Genomic DNA, 25,229 nt, shown 5'->3' on the forward strand with positions numbered 1-25,229 from the left:
GTAATAGTTTGTGTAAATTGTTATTGAGCAAAAATTTGTGTTACAATATTAGATATTTATAAGCGCGTCCCAAAAGATTTGCAAAGCCATGGTCATTGGGTTTATGCAATATGGTGAAAGTTATAATTTATTACTAAATAAATCCCGCATTCAACATTCAAAATGAAACCTCGTATTTATAAAGTTATTAAGAGATATATCACCTTAGGTGACAATATTTAAAATCTTGAAATGATACACATAATCGTTTAACAACCTTTGAAGACAAATCCTCATAATTAGATTTTGTTGTCATTTCCGTATTACATTTTACAAAGATGATTTATAAAACGTGAGTATAATAATACGTAAATCATCCCCTTTTTGTAAAAGTTTATAATTTAAAAGCGATTATTTGAATACATGAGGTTGTTATAAATACACCAGTTGTATGTAGGTATACATATATATATATATATAAGAATTAAGGGTAAAACGAAGCTTGTATGTATATGGAGAGGTTTTAGGCTTCGAATGGTGAATGGTTTGAAAATTTGGTGAAGAGTGAGTATGTTTTGGTTGGCTTGCGTAGTTGGGTTTTCTTGAGTTGGATTGATAAGGTTTGTTGAGTTTATGTCGTTTGAGTGAGTTAGGCTTGGATGATTTGTGTGAGTAGTGGTTGGGCTAATAGGTAAGGTTTGGCTTATTTGAGCTCGGGTTAAGTTGATGGGTTGGATAATTTGATCTTGGCTAGCTTGGGTTGAGATTCGGTTTATTCATGTATTTTGTAAGAAGTGTTTGGGGTTGTTACTTTTGATATCAAACTCTATGGTTGGATAGGAAACGGTGTGGCGATAAGGTTTGGTGAATTTACATAGCATGGGTCGAAGGATTTGAGTCATAGTTGGGTAAGCTTTGGTTATTATATGTTCAAGGCATTTTGTGGGAGTGTTTGTCGGTGTATTTAAAGTATTATGATAGTAAGTTTGATAGGGTTTTTTTTTTAATCTAATGATAGGTATTAACTTGAAAATATCATATTTTATAAATAATGTTTGAAACATCCAAGAAAATTTTGATAATAAAAATTACAAGCTAATATATATATGAATATATATATAATAAATAGAATTTTTGAGATCCGAGCGTGTGAATCACACAAAAAAAATTTTTTAAAGATTACAATAATTTTTTTTGCTTATGAGAAAATTTAAAATACGCAAATTGAATGTTAAATTTTGTTATGAGGTATCAAACATTGAATGATGAGTGTCGTTTTGGGAATATAAAGTTGCGAAGTGAAAATTTTCTCCTACCAAGTTCGTTATTTAATATCTTGTGATAAAAATATTATAGTAAGTTAAAATGACCGACATTGCAAATCGAGAAATCACAAGTAAACAATTTTTGGTCTTTAAAGTAAAATTTCTATGAAATTTTGCATGAGAATTTCAAGAAGATTACAAGCTATGAGTTTGTGACTTTCTTGAAAAATCATGGCAAACTTATCATAAGAATTTTAAAACGCGGAAAATCGTATGACTTAAATTTTTTATTTGCGAAAATTTATAATTAACCAAAGATTGTCTGATGAAAGTTGTTATGAAAATAAAATTGGGTGGTGAAAATTTTACCACGTATATTATATAATATAGTATAATTAAAATTGTCATGAGAAGTTTAAATAATTAAAATTTTGAAGTGATCGTCCAAAGTAAACGGAATAGTTATAAAAATAAAATTTTTATAAAATTTTCGTGCAAGGACTTTAAAAACAATTTAATGTTTCTACAATAGGAAATTTACTTGAAAAGTTGAGGTAAAATTTATCATAAAACCTTCTTAATATGATAAAATTTATATAATAAGATCTTTGTATGTAAATAAACTTAATAAAAATAACTGGCATATTAAAATCATTACGAACAGATCGAACCAGCTATATATATATACATACATATATTTTTAACTTATATCAAAGAGATCCTAATGAATGAAACTTGTAATAAAATCATTGTGAAATCAAAATGAGAAAATTGGTGTAAAACTTTACCATATAAAATCGAGATATAAAAGAATTATTAACAATATAAAATTTATAACATTTATAAATGAAGGCTTGTGATAAGGATTTATAACAAAATAAAGGGAAAATGGTTTAAATTCTCGAAATGTAAAAATAATGTTTTAAGATTTAAAGGCGGAAAAATCGTGCATGAACCACCATGACTTGATATTCCGACACTAAAAACCTTTATTACAAAAATACCATGTTGGAGTCTAAACGTGTGCACGTACCACCGCGTCTTTTTCATGTCTTCGACTCAAATAACGATTGTAGCAAAAATAATAAATCAGAATACAACGTCATGTCAAAACACTAGTCCACGAAATCACCATAGTTCTATTGTCTTAACACCGAAAATTAGGATGGCGGGCGGAACGCTCGCATTCGACTACTTAAAGTGGTCATCTCATATGAGACGATCTTTAAGGAGATTTGAAACAACGGGATTCAAGTTAAGCTCGTGATCCATAAAACACAATGAAAACTAATGTTTTTGCGTTTTAAGGTAAGGATACCTTGGAGTACTATGAAAGTGTGTGTATGTGTATATTTATGATTTGATAAAATAAATAAGTATATAAATAAACAAGTGTATTGAACAATCAAGTAGGGTATACACATATAGGCAACACGTATAAGGACCCTAAAGTAAATACTATACTAGGTCGTTACGTCTAGCCACCTATCCTATAGTCTTGTGGCTCTGATGCCAATCTGTCACACCCCGACCAAAGGCGACGGAACATGCCGGGGAGCAACCGATTGCCCAAATACACAAGACATTATTTAAAGTGACAATATTTAATCAACTCATTTATTTCATAAATCAATAATCAACACCTCTCCTTCACATAAACAAATTTAATACAAGTAACATTTATATTGTTCGTTTTACTAATACCCTAATAGTCTTGGTAACGTTTCTCATCAAGTCCTCGAGTTAAACAAAAGTCAAACCTGTAACATTTCATAAAATAAAGTTTGTCAACACAAAGGTTGGTGAGCAATTCATAAGTTTGAGCATATAAGTATATAGTAATAAAAAGCCACAAAACTTGTATACAAAACAATAAATAAAAGCTATAAACTTGGATAAAATAGTTATCGCTAAAAAAGTTAGCGACACCCAACTATAAGGGGATGCCAAATAGTTTAGGATTTTATAGTTATCGTTAATTGCATTACGTTAACGACACCTTGCCAAGAGGGGTTGCCAAATGGTCTAGGATTTATAGTTCCACCATCCAAAAGCTGTAAACATAGTTATCGCTAAAAAGTTAGCGACACCCAACTATAAGGGGATGCCAAATAGTTTAGGATTTTATAGTTATCGTTAATTGCATTACGTTAACGACACCTTGCCAATAGGGGTTGCCAAATGGTCTAGGATTTATAGTTCCACCATCCAAAAGCGATAAACACATAAGCACATAATCATGTAAGCATAGAACACCAAATCAAGCATTTATTCAAGTAGAGTATACAATCATGTTTGTGGGGTTTAAGATTCAAGTAAATAAAGCATTTAGTTTAATAAGTATGAAATGTCACCCCAAAACGAAAGATGAAAAAAGGGGTATGAAAGTACTCACCTCGATTGATGAATTCAAAACTAATTAAGTGATCGACATATAGAAAGCTTGTGAACGAAACGAACGAATCCGACTTGAAACGATAAACACCTTAGGTAAAAATAAATAATGTAATATATCAATGAACTTGAAACCATGATGAAACTATATTGGAAACAATGAACGATGAGGTTCGGTTGTAAATCGGATTACTGGTTAATTTGTTAATGATTAGGGACTCGTACTTAATTGATAATTTAAAATAAAATATTATTATTTTATTGAACTTTTAAATAACTAAACAAATATTAAAAAAGAACTAGACGGGCTTAATTTAAGAGTTCGGTTTTCATAAAATGAATTGATAATAAAGTTTATAATAATATTATTAATGATAAAAGATAGTAACGATAATAATAATTTTAAAATATGTTATATATATATAGATATATAAGTTAATGATAATAACAATAACTATTACTAATGATAATAATATCGTATAATAATTATAACAATTATATTATTTATAATACTAATAATAATAGTTAAATAGTAAAATCTTGGTATAAATTTAAAGTGTTGTTGATAAAATAGTAATAATAATAAGTAATGTTGATAGTAATTAATGTTACCATACTCGATGTTTGTTCGATTTCTAAACGAGTTCACAAAATAACTATAATGATATTTTTGCAAATGATTAATGATAATAATACGATTTTAATAGATAATAATAATATGATCTTTTAATAATATTAATAACCACTTTAATATTTATAATAATGATAATAATAATATTAATAATGAATATATATATATTAGTAAGTTTAATATAATAATACTAATAACAATTTTTATGTAATAATGTTAGTACTAATAATAACCGAAATTTGTTAAGTATAAAAACAACACCAAAACCGGTTTAGGATGAGACTCGAACCCGAGGCCTCTAGTCTAAATCAGTAACATACAACTCAACCGAAACCAAGGTAAACAATTGTTAATTTAAACCCATAAGAAAATAATATAACCATTTCCCGAGTGTTCGTCTTTTACCTAAATAAAAAACAACACTATATCCAAAACAACTCGTTTCAAAATATATAACCAAACAATGTATCCGATTATTAACAATTTAAATCCGACAATTGATATATGAAAAATTAATAATAACAAAACCCAAATTATATTGTACCTATTATCCGTACACGAGTCGTGGCTTTATACCGAGGAATGAAACGAGTTGCACCTGTCGGAGACGGAAATCGCAACCGGAAGGAGAGGAGAGAGAGAGCCGGGAAGAGAAAGAGTCGGAGAGGGAGAGGCCGAGAGAGAGAAAGAGAGATGCGGGAAGGGAGAGAGAGAGAGACGAGAGACAGAGAGAAGAGACGGGGAGAGTGCACGGCAGGGGGTGGGGTTGCCGGAAAATCGTTTGGAGAAAGGGAGGTGGTGGTGGTGCGTCGGAGGTACAGGGGGGAAGGGGTGTTGCGGCGGTGGTGGGGTGGCTGAGATGGTGGTGGGTGGTGGTGTTCAGAAGTCGCCGGAGTTCGCGGCTGCCGGAAAACGGCAAGGGTTATGGATGGCGGCTGAAATAATAATGTGGTTAGGGTTAGGGTTGTTGGTTTATATAGGTGGGTATAAAAGTTACATTTTTGGTCCCTCAAGTTTCAATAATGGTTTAATACGAGCTTAAAGGTTTGTACAACTCGTAACGACTTTATGAAAATCATTTTGAACTTCTTATGTTTTTTTCTTAACGATAGTATAATATGACCAACATCGATTTATTTACGGTCGAGGTATATTATAATATTATATAATAAATACATAAGGTTCTAAAATGTTGAGTTGGGTTTACGTATTAAAAGTTTACAAATAAAAAACGAATATAATTCGGGATCTGAATTTGACGAATGTCACAAGACACGATGTTTATACCTATGCACACAAGTCACCCTTAACAAATCTTTGCCATATGTAAAGATCGTGTTCAAGCAAATGCAAATTTGTATTTTATTTTCGAAAGGCCAACTAAGTAACGTCGGGTACTCCGACGCGGCCCCCATTGGCTAAAGGTAGCTCGAGCCGGCCACTAGTCCGACGGACGGAGCCCCTAGCGGTCCACCTATTGAGGGATTCACCGGATAAAACCCGACCCCCACTCCCGCCAAACGGCACGACAGCGTGGAGCCGGTAAAACCGGGTGAAATCAGGACTCGAACCCTGGCAAGCCAGGGTCATCCCTCATATCTCCCATATAAATTGGTGATAGTGAAGTTTGAACCCCTTACCTCTCACTTATAAACCATTGAGCCACAACCAACTTATGCAAATTTGTATTTTCTAAAGTGTAAAAATGCAATATAATGATAATAGATATTGGAATTTTATATGTAATTTTCAAATATACAAATATATGCCACATTTATATATAAATGTTTTAATTTTGACCAAATAACAATTAATCATCATCGAGGTATGGTACTGAGTAGTGATTAATTGGTAATTAATTAACGTCTAGACACGATGTTTATACCTATGCACACAAGTCGCCCTTAACAAATCTTTGCCACATGTAAAGATCATGTTCAAGCAAATGCAAATTTGTATTTTTTTTTCGAAAGGCCAACTAAGTAACGCCGGGTACTTCGTACGCGGCCCCCATTGGCTAAAGGTAGCTTGAGCCGGCCACTAGTCCGGACGGACGGAGCCCCTAGCGGTCCACCTATTGAGGGATTCACCGGATAAAACCCGACCCCCACGCCCGCCAAACGGCACGACAACGAGGAGCCGGTAAAACCGTCTGAAATCAGGACTCGAACCCTGGCAAGCCAGGGTCATCCCTCATATCTCTCATATAAATTGGTGATAGTGAGGTTTGAACCCGTACTTCTCACTTATAAACCATTGAGCCACAACCAACTTATGCAAATTTGTATTTTCTAAAGTGTAAAAATGCAATATAATAATAATAATAGAGTAAAGTGCAATTTTAGTCCTTGTGGTTTGGCAAATAATGCGAATTTAGTCCAAAAAGTTTATTTTTTGCATATGGACCATCCACGTTTCCCAGTTCTTGCCAATTACATCCAAATCACTAACCTTGTTAAATTTTATCGTTAAGTCAGGGGTAGACATGTCTTTTCACTATTTCTTTATTATAAAACTTATTTCAGTGAACTGCGGTTTTCGTCCTTGTGGTTTGTCCAAATCTGCGGTTTTAGTCCAATAGTTTTAAGTTTGCAATTATCTTCCCTATGGTTTCATTTCACTTGCAATTAAACTCGAATTCCCTAATCTCGTTAAGTTTGGTTGTTTAACCCATCAGTGCCCTTCACGTGAGGGGCAATTTTGTTCCTTCTTTTTTTCCTTTTTCCCCAAATACACCCCAGCCCCTCACGTGAGGGGGTTGCAAATTAGGGCTGAGGTTTATTTGGAGCGAAAAAAGACACAATTGATCGTCACATGAGGGGCACGGAAATGGGTTAACGACAAGACTTAACAAGGTTAATAAATTCGGGTTTAACTGCAAGTGAAATGAAACCATAAGAAAGAAAATTGCAAATTTGAAACTACTGGACTATAAATGCAGATTTTGACAAACCCGGAGGACGAAAACCGCAGTTTACTTAAATAAGTATTATAATAAAGAAATAATGAAAAGACATGTCTACCCCTGAGTTAACGATAAAATTTAACGGCGTTAGTGATTTGGATGTAATTGGCAAGAATTTGGAAACGTGGAGGGTCTATATACAAAAAATAAACTTTTTAGACTAAATTCGCATTATTTTCCAAATCACAAGAACTAAAACGGCACTTTACTCGTAGCAATAATAATAATAGTAGGTAGTTGAACAAATAAAATAAAAGCATTGTTAGTATGTGGGTAGTTAGTTAGGCACTTTAATACATGGTCCCTTTTGCATTTCAACGGTGGGGAGTTAGGCACTATTATTTATCCATTAATATATAGTTGGTTGAAGACCAAACAATATGCTTGACAACAAAAAACAAAAACTAAATGAGCACATAAATAAAATATTAACCCATTTGTAATGTTATTTTTCATGATTTCTTATATTCCCGCTTTTGATTAGTACAGATTAATTCTTGTATTGAAAATAAATAAGATACTAAATAACGTGACACTAATTGGGTTTTATTTGTTTGTCATAAACCAATGATCTCAATTCCCAACCTAAGTGGTTGAGGTGAGTCACCGAAAACTTTATTAAAAAAGAGAGTTACGTGTTGGGTCATGAGGTTTTCTCAACCATTATAAGTTTCTTTTGATGATAGATTGAAAATGATCGAACGAGTTTAAATTCCAAATAAAATAACCGTTTAAAAATTAAAATTATTTTGTGAAAAGTTTTGAAAAAAAATTTGAGGAAGGTGTGGAGAAAGTGCAATGCACGGTCTGACATTTGGAGAATCGTGTAGGTTGATTTTTGTGACTCCAAAGTCCATATGGTCAGTAGCCGAGCGGACAAAAGGTTTAGGTAACCGGTTCTACGTGTGAAAAAGGCAAACCATCTCCAGCTTCAAAACTAATTGTCTCATTTATCCTTTTAGTTTTTTCAATAACTTGTATTTTAAATTCCTATATGACGATCGGCTAATATGGGGTTTGAACGAAGGAGGTGAATTTTCGGTTAAGAGTATTAAAGACTGTTTTGCAACGAACTCGGGTTTGATCGATTATTATGCTTTCGCTTGGAATAATCTTGTGCCCATAATGGTTGGGATATTTGCATAGAGGGTGAAGATGGAAAGATTCCGTCTCTTTTTTCCTTGGTTAAGCGGAATACCCCAGTGGATTCTATACGATGCACAATTTGATGTGACGAGCTTGAGTGGCTGAACACTTATTGGTGCCGTGTGGTTTTGATCAATCGATGTGGAGTGTTATAAAAAATTGGTGCAAGGTACCGACTTTCTTTGCGTTCTCAATCCGTGATATTTTGGAATTGTATAAGTTTTCTCTTTTGTTAAAACGGAAAGCTAAGGCGTTTCATAACGTTTGCCTTACAACGATATGATGTATTTGGAGGCGAGAAACTCAGTGGTCTACGAAGGGAAAACAGCATCATTGAATGAAGTGATTGGCGAGATTAAAGCGTTAAGCTTCTTCGTGGGTGAGGAATAGATTAATGAATATAAACCTTACATGGTAAAAATGGTGTTCTTTTGATTTTGATGGGGTTCAGGGTGTAATGGGTGGTTTGGGCGTTGAATAATTTAGTTTTTTGTGTTTGTGGTTTTTTTTTTGGTGGTGCTAGTTTCTTGGTAGTTTCGGTTAGTGAAAGTTAATAAATTTTGTTGGTTGTTAAAAAAAAAACAAACTAAAATATACTTTATTATATATAGAATTAAAGAGAAAAACCACGAATTCGATTATTTAATATTACAAATCATTGATGATAAACTATGTTTCAAAGACAACATGAAAGAAAAATATATTTAAGTAGCACGTAAAATGACAAATTGAGTGGAACTAAGCTTACATTGGTGACATCGTTAGAATATCGGGGGTTGTTACAAGCTGATTGTAAGCGAGTAAAATAAAATAGTGATTCCTTGAATAAGAATGCTCATAAAAAATTCCGACAAATTAAGGAAACAAATCTAATGTATGTGATGTTGGTTGCGAAATGTATGATGTTAAGAAATGTTAAACAACGTAATGTATAAATGGATAATCAATCATCATATTAACATTACAGTTATTCATTTTATATAAAAGATTAATTATAGAACTTTTATATGGTAATTTCTTTGATTGGAGAATAATAAAGCTTTTTGTAACGACGAATACCTTGTTAAACCTCAGAAATATAGCATATGAGTGAGACTTGAACAGACAACGTCAATAAAAAAACTCTTAACAAGTGAAATTCTGGTAAAACTCCTAACCAACTCATATTATTACTTTATTTATAATTTAGCCAAAAATATTTGTATTTTTAAGCAAAGATAATGAATGCTATAAAGGAAACCACTAAAATTTTATTATTTTACATAATCAACTAAAATAAATAATAATATTTAAAGTAGATTGTTGTTATTGTATAATATTAAGTTTTTACAAAAGGTGGGGTGAATAAAGACAAATCTGGTCGCTGAATCGGAGAACGAATCAATTTAAGCGGTTTAGTGTTTCAAGCCAGCCTGTATTCCACCCACTCCTACTCTTTATTCTTTCTATTTTTAACTTCTATTGCTACGCCATCATAAATTCATTACATTTTCTTTTTCCAAAATTTTCAAAGTCCATCAATACCAAAAATATATAAATAATTAAAGTTAATTAAAGGATGGTCCCTCTCATTTCACAATATAGCAAACCTAGTGTCACACCCTCAAAATCCACTAACGGAGTTTTATCATCAGAGGATGTGAACTAACAGGATCGGAATCATTAGTTATAATCAAACCATAAATAAAGTTTTTAATCCACGAAAACATTTGAGTGTAAATAAATGCGGAAGCGTAAAACCTTTAACCAAAAGTTGCGTCACGCAGGACGACTTAAAAACCCAAATAATAATAGTTTAAAACAAGTTGCATAAACAATAGCGTTCAAAGTAATGCATGATCTTATACCGCGCGCCCGCCTCGGCTACCTGAGAATAACATACTAAAAGTGTCAACACGGGGTTGGTGAGTTCACAAGTTTATATCAATAAAGCGTTTACGTTTGCGTTTTGCGTTTAGCGTTTTGCGTTTCCAGATAGTGTTAAATCAATTATATATCTATAGGTAGCTAGCCTATAAAGCAAGTATTACTAAGTGTTCGACACCGAAGCTGACTGTTTATCATGTGCCTTGCTACCAGGTCTATCCCGACCATGGTAATGTGTTAGCCAAAATTACACCCACTCGACCTCCAGTCGAGCTTAGCGTTGGGCGGGGTTTGTCAAACCCAGTAGTACTACTCAACAGTGACTCGCTATTATCCAATACTAAACGGTTCGATGTGTGAAGGACTTCAGTTGTTTCGTTTGCCACTTAGTCTTTACAAGTGATATATAATAATCTAAAGCGTTTCGGAGTGTGTGTTCTCCCCCAAGTGAAAAGCGTTTTAAAAGAGTTAAATGGGGAACGTGAAACTCACTGTTTGCGAAGAATTCCAAAAACAAGTCACCCAAGTGATGCGCGTCACAGAAAACCCTCACTAGCGTTCTAAAACAACAAGGAGATTTTCTAAGTGTTGGAACTATTATCGAGTCTCTAGACTCGGCACATAATATCTATGCACAAGATACGTTTCGTGTTTCGTTTGTGAATTGTGTGTGTCTCAACAAACATATTTGTGATACGTTACATGTGTGAACAACTATTTACGTGTCAAGTATTAATAGTATACATTTCTAGCAATTATTCCCCGCAAGGGCAATTTGGTCAAAACATAACAATTATCTAGCAATTAGCACGTTTCATGTATTTTCACAAAGTTCAGCAGCTAGTTTCATCAAGACAGAATTCTACTTGAAAGATTACTTTATTCAACAGATCATAGAATCTCAATTAATTCACCAAAAATCGTCACAAAATCATAAATGAGTTAGGTTTCCAGAACATATTTTATTGTATTTTTATTCCACATAGATTTCTCACAAAGATCAAAACATTACAGCAAACTCACAGCAGTCAAAATCATGCGCAACAGAATGTTATTTGTTATTCCTGTTAAATGAAAAATCCAACTAATGCAAGACCAACTGGGTTAGGTTCTTAACTCAATATGTTAACTTCCAGAAGTGGAACCAACCCATTTGGTCTTGTAGTTCATGAGATATGATAATTACAAAACAACCTAACAGCAGGTCTCACAATTCAGATTTGCACTTCAGTTTTGTAAAATAATAAAAGTTAACTTTTACTCGTCCAAAAATTACAAACTTGGACTTTATAGAAACTAGACTCAACATAGTACCCTGTAGTGTTAACAACCTCGACCAATTTTCACATTAACATTTAGTTACAGTTGTCTAAACATAACTTACAATCTGTCCAGTACCAGTTTTGACCTTTAATCACATTTAAATCGTTTGAGCAACCAAAACACCTCCAAATTAGGCGTGGTTGGGTTTCCTGGAAACTAGACTCAGAGTACTACCTCTTAGACTCATAAATAGCTCAGTTTGCTTTTATATTTAACAAGTTACATGTCGTTCAAGTTTAACAATCTCTGCTGTCAAAACTCAGCAAGCACAAACAATTGTCTAACATGCATCCTAAGCATACGACATATCTCCAAACATGTAATAAACATAATTATTCATCAAAATCAGTAGTAACCCTCTAGGGTTTACAAACAATCAATGATTTAACAATCTTTCACCGTTCAAAATCACATATGATCATCTAAATCAATAACCAACGCATAATCAATCATATAATCAAAATCAAGCACATAACCACTTAATACATAATTTACAAAGTTAGGGTTTCATGTTTATACCTTAAAAACGCAGAAACAACCAATAGAAAGGTGAGAGATGCTTAGAGAACGAGTGTGGGATGCTCCGATTATGAAGAACAAGATCAAACGAAGGTGATATGGGTGTGGGTGTGGCTGCCGATAGCAAGAGAGAGGGGAGGGGGGGGGCTGCCGATCGGGTTAGAGAGAGGGAGAAAGAGAGCTAGGGTTTTGTTATTATTAAATAATAACATGTTACACAATGGTCCCTCAACTTAAAAATATTACTTTTATAGTATAAAGTACTTGTTTGCATCTTGAGTTAGTGTTTTAAATGATATTATCAAATAACACATAAGCCTAACATATAATTATCACATAATTATTGTTTGGATGTTTTTCGTTTATTCACCAATGATTTGCGTCAACTCGTTTGCGTTTCGGTGCAATCCCGAAAGACTACACATGTAGTAATTGTCAAGCGTCATTTAAAACCCTAGTTTAAATGTACTGAAATGTGCGTTATAGATCAAGTGATCTTAAGTTTGAATTGACGGAGTTTGGATTAACGGAGTTAACCTGAAATTGACGAGTGTCACACTTAGTTCAAAGTTAAAAAGTACATCTTTAGTCCAACAATTTTGTCAAATGTAGCATGGGCAGTCCCTTATTAGACGGGCCGTAAGTTTTTCCGTTAAGTGCATGTGAAATAAACAAAATATTCGTTAATAAAAGATTTAAAAAATAAAAACACAATGATGGGATTGCTAGGCATGATTAGGGTAACAAGACTTGTTGAAGATCGTTCAACGTTGGTTAGGGAAAATAAGTATATATAACATAGGTGTAAACATATGTCTTATAGCTATTGTAGAAAGGCCCGTAAGACTGTTACATGTGTTAGGGTAATTACTAATTAGACCTCGGTGGGTGAAAAGGGTTGTGGAGGGTCGTCTAATGATATGTGTTAAATGCAAATGGTTGATTCCTATAACTACGACTAGGATTTATATATGTGGTCTTATATGCTTCATGTGAGTATAATATCATGAGAATTAAGAATTATCTAACATTAATTGCGTAGGTGCATCATGTATGTGCATGAATTGTATAAAATGAGTATGTGATATTAGTATGTGGGTATAATTTTGCACGGGCTTGGTTATGAAAAACGAAAGTATACAAGTGTGTTCATCTTAGCAAGTTTACACGGATAAACTTGTGTAAGAAGGTTGTTGAATTTATTCAGAAGACAAACTTATGTAAAGGAGTCTGATTGTATGAGTTAGATGCGCAAACTTGTATGATGACGTTCACATGACTCAAGTCAGGTAGAGGAGAGTCTTGATGCATTTGTGTTGGTCTAGGAAGTGATTGTTGAATTTGGGAATGTGTGGGTTAGCCTATTAGCGGTAGTAGTTTGAGGATGTTTGCTACATCCAATTTATTAACCAATTCATCAAATTACAAAATTTTTAAAGAAAAATAACCATTGTACCGAGGATTTATATGTAAGTCATAATATTGCAAGGAATATAAAAATCCTAAGACTAACACCTTGTTCTTGAGTTTTTTAATCAAGGAAAAAAAAGGAAATGAAAGGAGAGGGAAGGATAAGAAAGGGAAGGGAATGGAAGAATTTTTTTTTTTTAATTAGGTGTGTTCTTGAGTTGGAAGGAAATTAGAGGAAAGGAAAGGATAACTATGTTAAAAAATAGTTATCCTTAGTAATCATCCTATTTTTGAGAGGATAACTTATTGAGAAAATACATTAATATAATCTCTCATAACTTCTCATACTCCTTTCCTTTTCATCCTAAAAAAAAACTCAAGAACACCCATTTTTTAACTATCCTTAGTTTTCCTTTCTTTTCCCTCCTTTAAAAAAACTCAAGAACAGAACGTAAATCTTGCAACACTAGAAAACTTCTGGTGAAGGAAATACTACCATAAGTCTAAATTGGCAAGGGTTAAAACTATAGGTGTGCACCGTTTGATTCCAGGGGTGGACCGCATGATGTGGATCGGGGTCTTGAGACCATTTTTTTTAAAGTTTTCCTAAAGATGATGTATTAAATTTTTCATGGGCCTCGTAATAATTAAAAGATGAAACCAATATCATTAATATTAGCATTGGCTTAGTGGTAAATCACTTGTTTTTCACAGGGTCAAGCCTTATTTAAGCCATTTTTTTTTAACTCAACTCAATTACTAGTAGGGTTTTGATTCTACTATGTCATTCCCGACTTGATGCAGTGGTAAACTAATTTGGTTGTGAAATATGAGGTCAATGGTTCAATCCTCATAGCGTACAACATTTAGTTAAAGAAGAAAAAAAAATGTAGTAAAATATTCAACTCGTATTAATTATTGTATTTTGTGCTGTCAAATTGTTAAAAAAACATGTCTCTGTCTTTTTCGTTTACAATTTGTGACTTAGTTTGGTTAAAAACTTGAATTCTATGGCTAATTATGTGGGGATTGTTAAAAACTTGAATTTTAGGGATAATATACGTTGGTTTATCGTTTATTAGAGTTAACATACTACCGATTGCAATAATAAGTGTTGTAAAATGTGTTTCATCAACAAAACATGTGAAGACGGATTTACGTAACGGAATGGATGGTGATTATAAGAACGATGCTTGAATTTTTATTATCGAAAGAGAATTTCTTGCCAGCGTTTCGATTGAAGATGTAATGATTCATTTTCAAAATATGAACACTCGTATGGAACAACTTTAAAAATTTACAATTCTATTTTTTGTTCTCGTTTCGAACGACATCTTATTTCCGTGTTTTCTAATGAGTAATGATCATATATATTTTTTTTATTACGATTTTTTTATTACGACCATCCTCTCGATCACAACCCGAACAACAACCGACCTAAAAATTAGAACTCCGAAAAAACGGGACCCCATTAAACAAAAGTCTTGGGTCTGCTATTGTTTGGTTTTGTTATTAGCCTCAACGAATTGACCGATTGTTTTTCGATAAATAACCAAAATCAAACTTGAACTAATTTTTTTTTGCTTAGAACTACATGGAAAGAATGCACAAATACATAACATTAAGTTATGACTTTATAAAATGAAGATATAATAACATGAAATGAAAGTTTAAATATATGACATTAAGATATAAATACCTGAAATGACAGTATAAGTATATAAAATATATGAAACATAGGTACAAAAGCTAGAAATTACGAATATATGTGGTATATGTAGGTTGTGGTGTGGCAATATATGGATGGTTCGGTTTGATTAATTTGGTTTTTGATTATTTCGGTTCGTTACATTAATTTTTGTTAGCTTCAGTTGCTGTGTTCACGAGTTCATTTACCGAAAGGATGTATATGAAAGGAAAGAAAAGTTTTCCTTTCGTATCTATTCTTTTCTTTTCCTTTCCACATTCTTCCAATTTGGAACACCCTTCTTGTTATTTCCTTCTATTTCCTTTCATTAAAAAACTTATGAACATACATCTTTTGTTTTTTCCATCAATTTCCTTTCTTTTTTCTTTTTCTTTAAATGATACTCAGTAACACAATTTAACGATACAGTTATTATCACCAGTCACCTCTGGTTAAAACTCAAATAAATTGTATGTTGAGAGCATAAATTGTAAACATCCTAACGAGACTTTCGAGAGTTAATACGTATTTCAAAAACAAAAAAGATATGACCGCTAAACAAATAGGTGAAACTATATACATATATCTTGTTAAAGAAAAGATATAAAAAGTTAAAGTTCCCATACAAAGTGCGAGTATAATTTACTCAATTTGTTATATAGCAATTATAATTAGATTAGTTAACTTTTATAGACTATAGTCCTATACCAATTGCGACATTACAAGTCTTTTTAACCATCTTTGTTTTTCTAATTTTAAACACTTGATAAAAATATCAGGTACTTAAAAATTTCTCACCCTAATTTTTCATACCAAGTTAACACATTTTTGGTCAATACTTTATTTTTAATTCTATCATGTAATAATAATATTAAGGTAAAGTGATAATCAGTTAGGTATATTTTTGATATTCGGATAAAATCTTTAAAATTATTTAGTGTGAAAAGAAGCACATAAATATCTTGTACGGTAACACACCTTTTTCACCTATAAGTTAGATAAAACGACAAAAAGCGTGTAAGAGACGCCCCGTCTAGGAGAGTAGTGATAAAGCGAGCTGAAAATAAAGATTACGAAGATGAGAGTATGATGTGACGCGTGTCCGTTAGCCAGCTGTATTCCAAATGCAACCGCTTGCTATTCTCACCGACCGTCACTCACCCACACCACATCTCATATATTATTATTTATATATATATATATACTCCACACCCACATATAAAATCACCCTTCTCTCTCTCAACTCTAAAACCACCTTCATCCAACTTTCTCATGAATTTAAACTGAAAAACAAAAATCACATTTTTATATATTTTTTTTGTAATTTTTTAAATTTTGAATCTCTGATGGCTAGTATTAATTCGAAGAAGGATATGGATCGGATCAAGGGTCCATGGAGCCCCGATGAAGACGAAATGCTTCAGCAGCTCGTTGAGAAACATGGTCCGAGGAACTGGTCGGTTATAAGCAAATCGATCCCAGGTAGATCCGGCAAGTCCTGTCGGTTAAGGTGGTGTAACCAGTTGTCTCCGCAGGTGGAGCATCGGGCGTTTACACCGGAAGAAGATGAGACGATTCTCCGGGCACATGCCCGGTTCGGTAATAAATGGGCGACGATTGCCCGGTTGTTGTCGGGTCGGACCGATAACGCGATAAAGAACCATTGGAACTCGACTTTGAAACGCAAGTGTTGTTCGATGACGAATGAGGAGTTTAATGAGTTTACGGTTCAACAGCCGCTGTTGAAACGGTCGGTTAGTACCGGGTCGGGTGTACCCGTTCTGGGTTGTTTTTTGTTGAATCCGGGTAGTCCGACTGGATCTGATACGAGTGATTCGAGTGTTCATGTTTACCGTCCGATTGCTGTTGCTCGCCCGTTCGCCGTGGATGTTGTTTCATCTCCGGCGAACGATCCGCCGACGTCGTTGAGTTTATCGCTTCCCGGAGTTGAATCGGCGCCGATTCCGGCGATGCCGTTGCAGCAGTTTCCACCGAGTCAAGAACCGGAGGTAATGACGGCGATATCGACGGCGATGCAGCAGCTACGGGTGTCGAAGCCGCCGGCGCCGGAGGGAAAAGGGTGTGCGCCGTTTAACGCTGAGGTTTTGTCGGTAATGCAGGAGATGATAAGGACGGAGGTGAGGAAGTATATGTCCGGTGACGGTGGAGTGTGTGGTGGTGGGTTTAGGGGTGGAGAAGCGGTGGTGAACAGAAGTGATTAGGGTGGTAGAGGATTAATATTAATATAATATTAATATTAATGACGGAAGAAAAGTGTCTTTGTTTGATGTGCTCTGATTTTATAAAATGTTGAGTTTTAAAAGATGAACAAACAAAGAAATAAAAATTGTATAGCTGATGATGATGATGAAAGTTTTTAACGAAACGAAATTTATGAAATTAGTTTGTTTTAGTTAATTTTTTTTTCTAATGGTTTTGGTAACGTAGTGACCGAACGTTTAGATTAGGTATGCGTTTGAATTAAGTGACAAAAAAAGAACTGGTGCGGGTGCGGTTGGTTGTTGATTTATGTTTGGACCGGATTTTCTGGTTGGTCGGTTAGTTGGTTGGCCATTTGGATCCGTATTTAGACCAAAATTTGCATGTTCAAAATTTTATAATGATTTTATGCTGAAGAAGTTCAAATAAAGTAATTGAAAGATAACACGATACATGGATGTTTCTATGTCACAACTGGAACTCTAGAAGATGTGTCGCTTCCGTCCATATGTTTTATTCTCTTCTTTTCATTGTGTTTGGTTTGCGTCTTTGTTTGGTTTCTGTTTTTGTTTTTTGCTTTTCTGTCCCGTTGCAATCGGTCATCTACCAGTTCACATACCCTTCAAAAAGTTCAAATTATAAGAAGTTAAAAAAGTTAGCCATTCAAAAGATAAGGAAAACCTGTAAACGTCTAGTATTGTGTAAATATCTAATGTTAACAGTCTTGTAACATTTTTGGTACATAGAACTGAAGTTTGGTAACCAAGATTGATAAACACAAAAAAGAAAATTTAGATCACAAGCTCGATATTTCTAATTGTCATTAGCTCGAAATATTACAATACTTAAAACACTCTTTTTTTTATAATATAATACAAAAGCTTGGGTATATATACTAATTTAAACTCGATAACCTAGTTAAAATAGAATACAAACACTTATCATTGTCAAATATTAATTAGTAAAAACAAATTTAAATAATAATTAATAAATAAATTTCTTTTTGTCTAAGTCATTGGCTGGACTTATTTACAAAGTAATTTATTCCATGTAAATCAAGTCACATGCTCAACTTGATAAATAAGATACAAATCATAGACTCAATGAGTCGGCCGAACATAAATTACGTCCAACAATAACACCTACCATGGTGTCTAGTATCGTCTTCTGTTAGACCTCCAACCGATGAACGTCTAAACCATGTCATACATTTGTCAAACTTAAATATATTATTTTTATATGTTTATAATTTTGAATAGGGCTTGAAATTTATATTACATTTTTGAAGAAATAAGTAATTTTATGAAAGTTTAGAATTTGATGGACCATCTAAGGTTACGGTTTGACGTTGTGGGTGCTATTAACGTTAGGTAATGTAGAAAATTACTATTGCAATATGACTATGGATCATCTAAATACTTCGTCATATTTGTAAACTCTGGGAGGTTTTATTATCAGAAGAAAATTGTTCATTACTCCTTCTAGTGTTGTCATCAACAACATCCCTGCCATTAATTATTTATTATTAGACCTCCACATTTATCACCTATAGCATTTTTCGACTGCCGAAAAAGGTAGACATTTTATAAAGGGCAAAAATACCGGAAACTTATCTTATTCATATCATTTTCTAAAAAATGACAAAATATATATGTTTCACTTCATTTTAAAAGTAATACATGCGACTAAATGTGTAACGTTTAATAGTTAAATATGAATTCAACAATCTAAACTCATCACCATTTATGTAATTTAATTGAAAAAAAAAACAATTCATGTAATTTAAGACTATTAAAAAACCAATTTCTCTCTCTTCCACATATACAACCCAACCCAATCCAATATTTTACTCACTATCATAACCCAACCTAAACCAATATTTTATTAAATAAAAATGTTTCATTTTTAATAAACTTTATATCAAAATGTTAAGTATGTTTTTATAAATAAAACCATGTTGTTACATTTTTTGAAAAAAGTTAAAAGTTGTAATTTTCATGAAAAAACCAAGTTAGATATAAAAGTTTGTTTGCAAACTTGAGTTGCTGGAACAACCAAGGTTGCAACCGCTTGTGGACAAAAAAGAATATCTAATTTTTTAATTAAAATGTTTTTTTTGTCATTTTATATCACCTTACAACCGGTTGTGATAAATGATCACACCTTACAACCGGTTGTGATAAATGATCACGTACTCTAATTGAAAAAAAAAACACCGTCTAATTGAAAAAAACAAAAACAAAAACAAAAACAAAACAGAATTAGTTCAACTATCAGAAAACAGCTTTATTAGGAAGTTCCTGATCCACTTTCCATTTATTTCTGGCGCAAGTTCATTCCATCTCAACTGTTTTATTTCCATGAGCTGTTTTAATATATTCTAAAACAACTGTCTACTCTTAAAAAACATATAAAAAACTGACTACGTTTCTTATATAAAATTAAATTAAACTGTTATTATAAAACTTAAGTAAACATTTAATGATTTGAGGTTAAAAAAAAAACTGTTATACTACTTTTACTTGCCCATATGTTGTTTCGTTGATGAAAAAGTAGTGTCTACCTTTAAACCAAAGCAAATGGTGGCAACAAGTTACACAACTATCCCTTTTGAAATTGCGAAACCAAATCTTTTAAAAATTGCATTAATAGATCTTTGAGTCATAACATTATTATGCATGACCCGTTGGACTCGGCTTAGTAGCTCCATAGCTTCAGACGCGAAAAAACCAAAAGAATTGAATGCAAAAGGTATACTACTTAGTTCCGCAAAATACGATTATAACTTAACATTTTTATATAATAAATAAGTTAAAGGAGTAAAAGTATATATAACTTAGTAGTTACAATTAAGGTTGAACACTAATGTCACATTGTCACCCATCCTGATTGAATCCAACCAAAACCTAACTCAGTGTTATTTATCTTATACTATTTTATTTTCAAATCTATATGATTATTTGTCTTAAAATTTTTATCGAATAAAATTATCATATTATTTTAGTACTATGGGAACAATTCAACAAGGTTGTTGAACCGTTTCAGGACGAAATATTATTAAGTATTAAGAGTACAAGTACCCATGCATCAAGAATTTACTAACTGGAAAGACCAAGTGAGATTTCAATCCATTTTTGTATTTTAATTTGACATTAATGGCCGCATTCATAAATCCACCATGGTTTATGATTGAGATCGATCCTCGAGCATTTGGGGCATTTTTTGAAGGCCCAAAACGAAATGACAATTTGGGGCATTTTTCGAATTCAATTGTTACAAAACACAATAACTAATCATGAATGCGTTTGTCTTTTCAAATAATTTAAGGATCATTTTCATCATTTAGTAAGTTTTCTTGCTAACTTTGATTTAAATTGGAGGTCTTATCCAAATGAGGACGAAAAACCCTATTTTTAGTTTTACTCACCTAAGAACCGGCACTATGTGTGGTTTTCTTTATTACCACTCATGTTCGAGTTTAGAGTAGTTTGAAGAATTTAAGTAAACTACAAAACAATATAATACTAGTTTTAAGATAAAAAATTCCAAAAGCTTGACATTGTTTCCATGGAAATTGGTATTTCTATTTATGCATTCATAATAAAAACAATATAAAGGGCAATGTGTTAATATTGTTTCAAGAAGGTGTATAACAACTCATCTGGAGGTTGGGTATTTTAGTATTTATGTTATGCATTTAATACAATATATTTTTTGTTATTAATTGTTATGGTTGGTTGATGCTAGATTATTTATGTTTTTGCATGTTGTTCGGCAACCATCAACCTATGTTACATCAAGGAAGTTATGTTCACCAACACAGATATTTAATGCAAACTGATATAATGACACATGTCCAGTTAAACACAAATACAATGGAGCGGTTCGTTATATACATTGATGCAGTAATCTTAAAAAAGAGTTCAGTTGGCACAAACATGTCAAAAGACGAATTAAAATGAACTAAGACTCACAATGTATTTCGATCAGTCACATATATGGACTAACAGAGATGACATGAAATCGAGCTTGAAAGACCATTAATATGCGTTATTCACAAACACTACGATTAAAAACTACTCATGCTTTTCCCCACAATTTCTTCTTGTCATAGGATCTCCCCTTGCCAAACCTTTAATTCTTTAGCCATCATGGTCTTTCAACATTTCTCTTAATAAATAATAGATTTAAATATTTTATGTATTGTTATTGTACATAACAGGATAGAATTAACATTTTACATGTTGAAATACATGGACAACGTTTTTATATCTATATAACTTTGTGTATGTTCAAATAAGCTAAGCTATGGACATGGAGTGTTAGACGGGCTTGTAGCTGCATTTAATCAAAATGGGATTGAAGTTGCCTATTGAACCCGTAAAGCGGAGCAGGCATGTAGCAGGTGCCTCACGTGTTTCAAGTTTCAACCCGATTCTATTGGCAGGTGTTTTAAATGTACGTCAAGGGAAAAAACAAACACTAAACCATACTCGAGCACAATCAAATCACTTTTAATACTCTGATTTAGTCATAATAAAATTAACATTAATAGTCAATGTATTCTTAAACCTTTTTATCAATGATATGACTAGAGTTACCTCTAAATCTCATTGTTCATTGTTCAACATATAAAATGCTATTAACTGTTGTACATGTAGACTACAGTACCAATAAATGGGCCCAACCAAAGGTTTTTGGGTCCAACACATTACATGTAGAGATGCAAATAAAACATATATCTAGAACCGGATACGAAAAAAAAATCTGAAACTGGTTTTTTTATATTCGGCTTTTTACTATTCAAACCCGTACCCGATCATACATGTGGGGTATGAATAAGGTATGCATTTCAGTACCAAAACCATACTCGGAACCAGACCCGATTTGTACCAGATAATACTCGAAAACCGGAACCGGTTTCATACCCGGAATTGGGTTTTTCTAATACCCGAAACCGGGTTTTTTCAAATACCCGATCTATACCCGAAAAATACTTGAAAATACCCCAAAAAAGTGCATTACCTTAAAAACTCAATCTATACCTGGAAAACCCCGAATATTGGGTTTTTTTAATACCCGAAAATAAGGTATTAAAATACTCGGTTATATACCCGACCTGATGCCGGTGCATAGGATATTTTTAGAGACAATACCCAGACCCGAACCCTACTCGGGTATTGCCAAACTCGGTCATACCCGAACCCAGTCCCATAGCCGAAACCGGGTATTAAAAAAACCCGATTTGTGAACCTCTAGACACATGAAAACCCTACCCCCCCATATTCTGTTTTAATAACACTGTCCATTGTGGAACCCACTGCAACTGTGGTAGCGCACATCACAACGGGTGGTGCTAGTTTGGGCGCTAGTGCCTCAGTGTGAGCATGGTAGCGAGAGAAAAGGATTGTTGACTTGTGTTGGATTTTGTACCATTAGTCAATATGATCGTTAGTTTCATTAAAAAAAAATAATTTAAACTTATAATTCTATAAATATCAACTAACATTCACTCTTCACCCACTTTTCTCCCACATTTCTTTATAAACTTTCCATTTCCTCTCAATTTTATAAACATATTTTCATACCTTACTTCATACCATCAACCAAAAAGGAAGAATGCGTTTTCTTCATCCGATTCTTCCGAAGAAGACAATCTAACCATTGAAGCAGGAAAGATAACGATGAATTATTTGATTAAGAGGTCTCAAAGGCTACACAGGCTAACGAGACAACCACTGATTAATAAAGACTTCAAAACATACGATATTTCAAGAACCATGAGATACATGGAAATCTTCGTCATGAGTTGGTCGAGTATTTGTGGGGTTAGATGTACATATGATCTTGTATTAGGCTAGTATTATTTGTTGGTTGTAATATTAATATTTTTATTTTAACGTAATATTTTTCTACTACTATTAGTTTACTAATTAGAAAAAATATAAAATAAAAAAAATGAAAATCCGTGAAAGCCTTTACTCACCTGAAACATAACATAATAGGGTCAGATGGCCCATGGCTTTATCCAATACCCAGTCAGTGTCATATGAAGTGATATTAGAGGATAAATCATGGTTGTGGCTTGAGCCACAACACATAACCTAAGGGGACTACAATTTCATGTTAAGGATCATTTCCATGTTCCTTTCTTTAATACAACATACACACTAACATTTATAAGGAAAAAAAATGTCTTACAATATCATAAGGACAAAACCCGTTAAATATGTTTTGGTTAATCAATCCATTGAAGTTGGTGAGAATTCTGGATCCAAGACGAGAACTTCAATGTATATGTACACCTTCAACATGAAGAAAAATTCTAGAATATTTGTGTCTAGTATAAATAGGAACTCATTGTTCATATTTTATGTGTGTGTGTTTTATGGTGTAAATCACCCACCCAATGGCAGCTCACCTTGGGTGGGGTCGGTGTGCTATCAATATACAAATCTTTCATTTGATAACGAGATCGTTCATTTGTATTAACTTAATTTGATTTCAATCGTTTGATTTAGCACACCCATCTCTATCGATTATCAAGAGTGAGTCCGTTCGTTTGATAGATCCGTGTTTTGGGAGACCTACAACATTCTCAAATGTGAATGCATCATATGATTTATGGATCAATGAAGGAACATTATAGTAAGTTGGGTTCATACTTGGAAGCATTGAAGAAGTAAATCCAAGCTCAAGTTTTGTACTTGTAACCGTCCCATGACACTAGCATGAAATTGATTCCAATGATGAAGTTTTCTTCAGGATATTTGCGTGTTTTGATCCAGTTAAGAATGGTCTTTTAGCTGGTTGTAGAAGACTTTTTGTCTTGATGGTTGTTTTCTAAATCCATTTTTTCGAGGCATGTTGTTAGCTGCAATAGGTAGAAACGCCAATGATCAAATGTATCATGTAGCGTGTGCAGTTGTAGAAGGTGAAAATAATGATAGTTGGACATGGTTTATGAATCAAATGAAGAATTGTTTAGGAGTTACAGATGATGGGGAAGGTTGGACACTTGTGTCTAACCCACATAAGGTATGTTACACTAATTTACTCTCATTTTAGCTAATAATTTATGGTTAACTTGATTTTTGTTTGAATGGGATTAGTTAATGTTGCTGCTAAGATTTGGAATAAAGCCGAGCATAGAAATTGTGCTAGACATATCTACACAAATTGGCATAAAAAGTTCAAAGGTGATGATTTATAGGAATTATTCTGGATAACTGCAAGGTTTTATTCGGTGCCTAATTACAATAAGGATATTTTTGAGATGAGGGAATTGAAAGCTAATGCAACTGAAGCATTCATCAACCAGAATCGAAAACGCCTCTGCAGGTGCTTTCTTAATGTTGAAACCATAATTGATGTAATAGTCAACAACATGACAGAGACTTTTAATGGGTATATCTTTCAGTATAGATATAAGCACATAAGCAACATGTTGGAGGATACCATTATGACATTCGTCATTTTCGTTTTAACCTGTATTTGTTTTTGTATTGGAAATCCGACCCGTTTTGGTCATTCGGATCCTTCGTTATTAATAAAATGTTGGGTTTTATGTTCGTTTATGTTACACAAATGTCGGATCAAGAAAACATCCTTTTCGGTACGTTAAAACACCTCTTTATGGCTAAAAACGACTTAAAACAAACTTGAAGGACTAATTGTGTCAAACATCTCTTGTTGTTTTGTGCATTGTTTGACCATTTTAAACTAATGAAATGCAAGTATACCCCTTATGAGTAAACTATACTTTTTCCACTACAAAAACAAGTCCCATGCACCAATTTTGGTTTGCTCTTTCTTCTCCAAACT

At 33.2% G+C, this 25,229-nt stretch overlaps 1 pseudogene; it reads left to right on the plus strand.

Moving 5' to 3' along the window:
• Positions 1–16,456: 16,456 nt before the first annotated feature.
• LOC143622694 (transcription factor MYB44 pseudogene) lies at positions 16,457–17,526 on the plus strand (annotated as a pseudogene).
• Positions 17,527–25,229: the final 7,703 nt, after the last annotated feature.

This window comes from Bidens hawaiensis, unplaced genomic scaffold, assembly GCF_021521415.1.
Source record: "Bidens hawaiensis isolate Kalapana, Puna unplaced genomic scaffold, B.hawaiensis_p1.1 tig00003241_1, whole genome shotgun sequence".
NCBI lineage: Eukaryota > Viridiplantae > Streptophyta > Magnoliopsida > Asterales > Asteraceae > Bidens > Bidens hawaiensis.